The following is a 6,863-nucleotide window of genomic DNA, read 5'->3' on the forward strand; positions in this document are numbered from 1 at the left end:
GTTTTGTGCAATATATATTTAGGTGTGTTTTAACATTTTTGATTCAATGATTTGATTTATTGATTTATTTTTTTGGATCTGTTACTGCAATGCTTTTGCTGGAAAATTAATCCCACACATTGAGAATTTTACAGATTATCTGAGCAGTGAGTTTAAAGAACATTCAAAAATGTGTTCTCTTCCCAATTTCCCTCTTCCAGATGTACTTAATTGGATTGTCCATGGTGGAATGATTTTTTCTGTGGTTGTGCTGTTTCTGACTCTGATTTTACTTGTCATCAAGTATGACCCACAGCACTTTAATTAATTTTTAGAAACTTTTAACATATTTTTGTGGGTCTCATTCTATTTATTTGTTAATGTTTGATTTTTACATTTATTCACTTGTTACAATTAGTCACTTGTTACTCGTAATTTGTCTTCAGATGATCTGAAGCATTTGCATTATTTTTAAAACTGCTTTAAAAAGAGTTATTGTAAAACAAATATATATATATATTTGAGTGGGCTGGACAAACCACCTGTAGAAACACACTCTTTTCTCTCTAAATGCACCAGACACTTTCTTATAAACTCTCCATGTTTCAAGAACTTAATAAGGGCTTAACAAATGTTTTACTTGTGAATGCACCACAAATCATATTGCATTACTTGCTTCTTAACCTTAAATGCCTCTTTTGCACAATATCATGCACAGTTATACCCTTAAAAGCATATTGCACACATTTTATGTTAAGTTTTATGTAAACGTGACAGGACTGACCAAAAACAGTTATAACATATTATTTATTTGTAGAATTTATGGATAATTTCATGTTTTTAATCAATTGATGGAAATGATAACAACTTAAACTTGTGTTTTTTTTTAACAGTTTTTAGCAAATAACAGTTTTTAGCAATTTTCAAACTATGAACGCTGTGAACCACTATGAACTATGAACCATTAATGTACATGAACTATGAACAATTAACCATTAGTCAATTTTAGACATTTTTTGGATTAAATACTTTTTATTCCCTGTAACAAGTCAAAGACAGATAATGTACATTTCTGGTAGAAGGTCCCATATGTTTTCTAATTTCCTTTCTATTCTGGTTGTGTTTGTGTTCTTTGCAATCAATGTACAGTGTACTGTATGAATGCCTATACTTGTTGTTGTTATGTTTATGGATTCATGATTGTAAAATGTCCTTGAGTTTGTTGGAGATGCTACATAAAATAAACATTATTATTGCTATTATTAAGCAAAACTGGCTTATTTTAGCTTCAGTTTATTTTCAGTTTATTTTTAACGAATACCTTCTACAAAAGATCACACAATTTGGTGAATATGTTGGTGAGATCAGATGTCCGTTTATTTTGCAATAGCTATTTTGGACTTTACAGTACAAAACAGTAACATACACAACAAAAAGAGCAAATAAAATGGATGTCCATAGAATTTCAGGAGAATTAAAAAACAAAAAACAACAAAAAAAAACAACTAAACGTTGGTTCTTTTACAAAGACTCTATTGCAAATAGAGTTTATCCAAGGTTTTACAGAACCAGAAAAACAAGAAAAAAGACAACAGTATTTTATAATCACATTATTACAAAATTAATGACAAAACATAAATGCTTTACCTTATTTTCCTCACTATTTTCTATAAATGAAAAACTGTAATGTGAGAATTAGCATGTATCACTAACCCTTCAGTTTTTAAGATTACAGTTTAAAGTGTGCCGATAAATTGACAACACGAAACAGAGCAGATCAGTCATTTCTAAGTTTCTTGACTGATTTGTACTGCTCTGTTTATAGCGTCTCTAGCACATTTAACTTCATCCAGAGCCTCCTGAAAATTAGCAGCTGTTTCTTTCATTTGACAAATAAATTTCAAAGTTTCTGATTTGATTTCTTCAGCTTTTTTCTCTTTTCCTGAATTCATTTCAGAGAGCTCTGCTGAATTACAATAAATGGTGTAAACATCAAGGAAAAAAAATAGAGCTGAGATTGACGCAGATAGTTTTCCAACCACTTGAAGTGTTTTGGCAGCTTTTGCGAACACTTTCCCAATTTTAGTAGTTCGAAGCACAAATAAAAGTTTATTAATGCCTGAAGCGGTTTTCAGAGCTTTAACACTTGTCAGTACTGCCTTATTTTGAGGAGAATACAAGTGCTCCACTTTCTGAAGATTTGTTATGGTTTTCGAAATTGTATTCAGATGCTTAATCAATGGGTTAATTTTGTTCTGGAAATCACTGATGATCTTGACATGTTAGTGATGTTAGACGCTGCACCTATTACTCCTCCAGTTACTCCAACACCCATAGCAGTAACACCAACGGCACCAGTAACAGCTATAGATGCACCAAATGTAAATGGGGCCAAAACTATACCCAGCAGTGCAATTCCTCCTGCTGCTCCCATTGATGCTCCTACCAAACTCCCCCTCGTAGTGTTCTTGTGCATGGATTCAAGTTCTTCTGTGATGTTGTTCAGTTTCTTTATTTGATCTGCGAGGGTTTTGTGATTTCTGTTGTACTCTGAGTTGAGTTTCTCAATGCTTTGCTGCAGTTCCTCACTGAGTTCTTCAAATTTCCTGAAATATCAAAACATTTTGTGAGAAGTAGACAACACTAGATATTTGGGCACAAATTCTGTTAACCATTTTGCAATTTATAATTAGCTCCATGATAAATTTAGTTAATTCACTGCACTTTTTTTATGTCAAACTTGGATGTTAACAACTAAAATGTTTACAAGTTTTTATATGTCAAATTAAAATTTATACCAAAAATAAGAATACAGTAATCTATGTAATAACAGTCCGTTTAAAATGTTTACAAGTAATATGTCAAATTAATTTATACCTCACAATTGTGTAAGACTGGGGTAAATTAAGCAAGATTTGCTGAGATACCACAGTCATGTTGTATTGTGGTCTATTGTGCTGCTGAATAATTTGCTAATATCAGTATAGTAATCTTGCTCCCTCGGTTGAAATTAGAAGTGTTGTCCATATAAACTTTCCCTGTTTGTGTCTAAAAGTGAATTGCAACGCATCCATGGACTGTGTTAAATAAAATTACAATTATTTATCACTTAGTTTATCATTGTAGTTTTAATAAAGTTAATAGGCAATTTGAACTAATGTTAAGCGTGAAGCCTTGTAAATGATATACTCATAATGATAATAATCAGTTTATTAAAAAGGTAATAAAGATAAAGTCAAAGCTTTGAACAAGAAATACTTACTGCTGGGACATCTCGTCTGGTTTATTCACTTCACCTGTATTGGACATTAAACATTTTCAAAGATTACTCCAATGATAATGCATAAGTTACAATATACAGTTCTGAGACAAAAGTATGTGATAATGTACAGTTGTGCTCAGAAGATATGCAGATTCTGCAAAAAGATGGATAATTTTTAACAAAATAAGAGGGATTGCATGCTATTTTATATAGTATTTAGTACTGTTCAAGCAAACCATGGCCCAAAAAATACAAATAAATAAATAAATAATGACTTACGACTCACGCTGTACTGAAGGATGAAGTCAAATACTGTGATCTGATACACTGCTGCTTAAGGTCACCGTGGTCTTTTAAACCCTGTCAGGATGAGAAAAACATAAAAGTTATAAACTATAAATAATTTTATTTCACCTGTTGAATTAAAACTACTGTTAGTACTAGCATACACACACTCACACTGTAAAATTGTACATTTGTTAATCAGTTTTCTTTCCAACTTGTTTGTTGTTTTGGACAACAGGGCTCGATATTAACACTTGTCCTGGACAAGTGGATTTTATAAAAATCCAAGAGAATGAGAGAGAGAGAAATTTAACACAACAATTTGGTGTAAACGGCAATTGATGTTGGCATTTGCGGCGAATGAAAATTTCTAATTTCTAGGAAAAAGCTCACGCTTGCACGGTCTCTTTGAGAGATTCACGTGGAGAAATGAAAACAAATGTGTAAATGCACACATAGCACAGAAGTTATCTCTGCCGTTCCTTTCTGAAACGCATCGATTTTTACAAAACTCATGGTTCTGAAAAGTGTGGTGGGCTCTGATTGGCCAGCTATCCAGTGCCTTGTGATTGGCCAAATACTTAATGCATGTGACCGAAATGTTATACCCCTTACTATATTTGGAATATCAGCTTCCATGGCGGCGGTGATAACAACACTACAGCGAGAATAAAAGTTATGTCTTCTTTCTCTGCATATACATTTGGGTGTTATGCAAATCTTAAATCGTAGATTTGTGGGGGCGTGTTTGAATGAGGCATTTTAGGAAGGCGTGGATTAGTCTTAACTTTTAGAAAGCTTATTTCTTTAGGTCTGAGACTTTAATCTTTGTGACTTTACGGATCTTATATATGCACAAACAGCTTGTAACACTCTAAAGACAATGGAAAACATGAAATCACTTCATATGACCCCTTTAAGAAGCCCCACCCTCTTAGTTCCCCTTTTTTGGTTGGGCCACTGTATGTGTGTATATATATATATATATAACTTAATCTCAAAGTGTTAAATGATTTGATTGTAACAGCCATTTAGTGGTTTAATTTTTTGATCAAATGCAAGAATTTGTCTTGAAAGATGATGAAAGGTTAAAAAATGTTAAGGTCAGGTAAATAACAACTTTGGGTAAATAGGCAGATTTTTTTAAAAAAAAAGCAATTTAAGTGTGTAAAATATGATACAACACTGATCAGAATATTGCTTCAGAATTAATTATATTTACACCACCAAAGATCTCGGACAAGTAACTTTTTTTACTCTGGCAAGTAATTTACCGATGACAAGGCTTAAAGCCTTAAGCCCTGGAAAAAATCTTTTTGAATTAAGACTAATTAACATCATGCACATTTTTTCCCCAGATTTAACAAAGTGTTGTATCATTTTTAAACTAAACAAGCAAAATATATAATCACCTGTGTGTATAATCAGGAATGTAATCAGTTGGAGACACAAATTTAAGTATGAATAATCTTACCAACCTGGAGTCAGTGAAGAGCATCTGAAGAGTGATTCTCTCTGACTGAAGTACTGCTCTATTTATATGCACCATTTTTTTTATCCCCCTGAGCACAATTTGAGTATAGAAGGAACAACATACTTTCACATCTGCAAAATTATTAGGTTCATCTTTTGTGTTCAGGAACGGTTTATTTTCTTTTTCACTATATGTACCATTTTCCAGAAGACATTGCTTTTCCAGCAAACTTTTCAGAGTGTCATGAAATATCTGAGTAGTTTCAGTGTGACAGATCTGACATGGTCAGTTCAGCATTTTCTGTAAAAATTACATAACTTATTGCAGTTTTATCGCAATCCATTATAACATATAAACAAACAAGAATTCGCTTTCAGTGCATGCACATGGTCTCAATATAAATCCTACGGACAAAACATTGGAAAGACATTTATAATGTTGCTGCTTCAAGGAGCAGACTTAGGGCCAGATTTCTAAAAACAGTGTATCTTTCATGATATATCACCTTTTTGTCTCACGTGAAGTTGAAATGTTTTTAAATGTTTTCCCCCACCTCCCCCAATACTCCACCCACACTTTTTTTATTTGCAAAATTTCATATTAATAAACTTATCTGATAACAGAAGGCTACATCAACAGAAGTCATTTTAAGCTCAAGTAGAAATCCTTACAAAATCAGATTACTACTTTTTACAGTGTTCTAAATCTGAACAGTATGCAGCAAATTCAAACATGTTTAAACTAGTGAAACCAGTTGTTACAGGTATTATAATAATCCAATCTGTTCATCTCATCAGACTCTATGGCCAACAAAGAAAGTGTGGATAGTGTTTTTTAGAGTCATTATTGTCCTCAGTTCATTTTTTATTCATTTACATTTAATTTACAAAAAAATTTTCGAGCATTTTACTCTAGTCAAAGAAAGGTGTAAAACAGGTGTTTTCAGAAATGTGACAATGAGTGCATTGTCTATTTAAAAATTATATTTTGAATCTTTGTATTTAAATACCTTTGGAAAAAGTCAAATGTATTTTGTATTTAAATACATTTAATCTTAGTATTTTTCTATTTAGTATTTTGTATACTTGTTGATACAGGAAATCAGCAGTCTAATAAAGAGGTTGATTGGCAAAAAGTATTTTATGTGTTTTGAAAATACAAAAAAATACTAAGATTAAATGTATTTAAATACAAAATAGTATTTTGTATACAAAATAAGTATTGGTGATTACCAAAATCACTTTTTAAGTTTCTGTAATGGTTAATCCACCAGTATGTGTAAGGTCTTTAGTCAAAGTAGTGTTTCTAATGCTAAAATATAATTATTGTTGGGACTGAATGGATTCAAGGACAGATTGTACAAAAGGTTAGTCAAAAGCAAATCTTTGGGAGCAACTATAAATTATTTGGAATACAGCTACATATGTTTTATGAGGATTTGAACCGAAAATAAACCTTACAAACTCACTTGTTTACACTCTGCCCCTTTTTTGATTGCCAACGGCTGCAAAGCACAACGTGAAAGCGCAAGGCTGACGCTCTGTAGCGAATTCAGTTAAAGAGACGGGAGTTGCGTGATGCACCGCACATCATGCTCCTCTGCTTGAGTAATATATAGGCGTCGAAACGAAAGCGCACAGGTTCACGCAGTTTGTGTGAATCTGGCGATAGATCGCTTATCCACTGATTCAAGCAGGAGAAAAAAACTTTCAACAAAATATTCAGGGGACTTAGTGCGTTCTGATGAAAGGGTATATATAGGCCATAGCTAAACAGACGTTTGAGAATACATCGCTTGTCTTACTGAAGAAAATTTATTTGCGTGGTGCCCAGGGTTGGACTGGGACATATAAACAGCCCTGG

At 32.7% G+C, this 6,863-nt stretch overlaps 1 long non-coding RNA gene across 1 annotated transcript; it reads right to left on the reverse strand.

The window, feature by feature from the left end:
- Positions 1 to 2,295: 2,295 nt before the first annotated feature.
- LOC127160541 (uncharacterized) lies at positions 2,296 to 3,604 on the reverse strand. Its single transcript, XR_007826773.1, has 3 exons — positions 3,521 to 3,604; positions 3,242 to 3,275; positions 2,296 to 2,585 (listed from the first exon to the last, which is right to left on the reverse strand). It is a non-coding gene; the product is annotated as an uncharacterized LOC127160541 (long non-coding RNA).
- Positions 3,605 to 6,863: the final 3,259 nt, after the last annotated feature.

Source organism: Labeo rohita, unplaced genomic scaffold (genome assembly GCF_022985175.1).
Source record: "Labeo rohita strain BAU-BD-2019 unplaced genomic scaffold, IGBB_LRoh.1.0 scaffold_380, whole genome shotgun sequence".
In the NCBI taxonomy this organism is placed as follows: domain Eukaryota; kingdom Metazoa; phylum Chordata; class Actinopteri; order Cypriniformes; family Cyprinidae; genus Labeo; species Labeo rohita.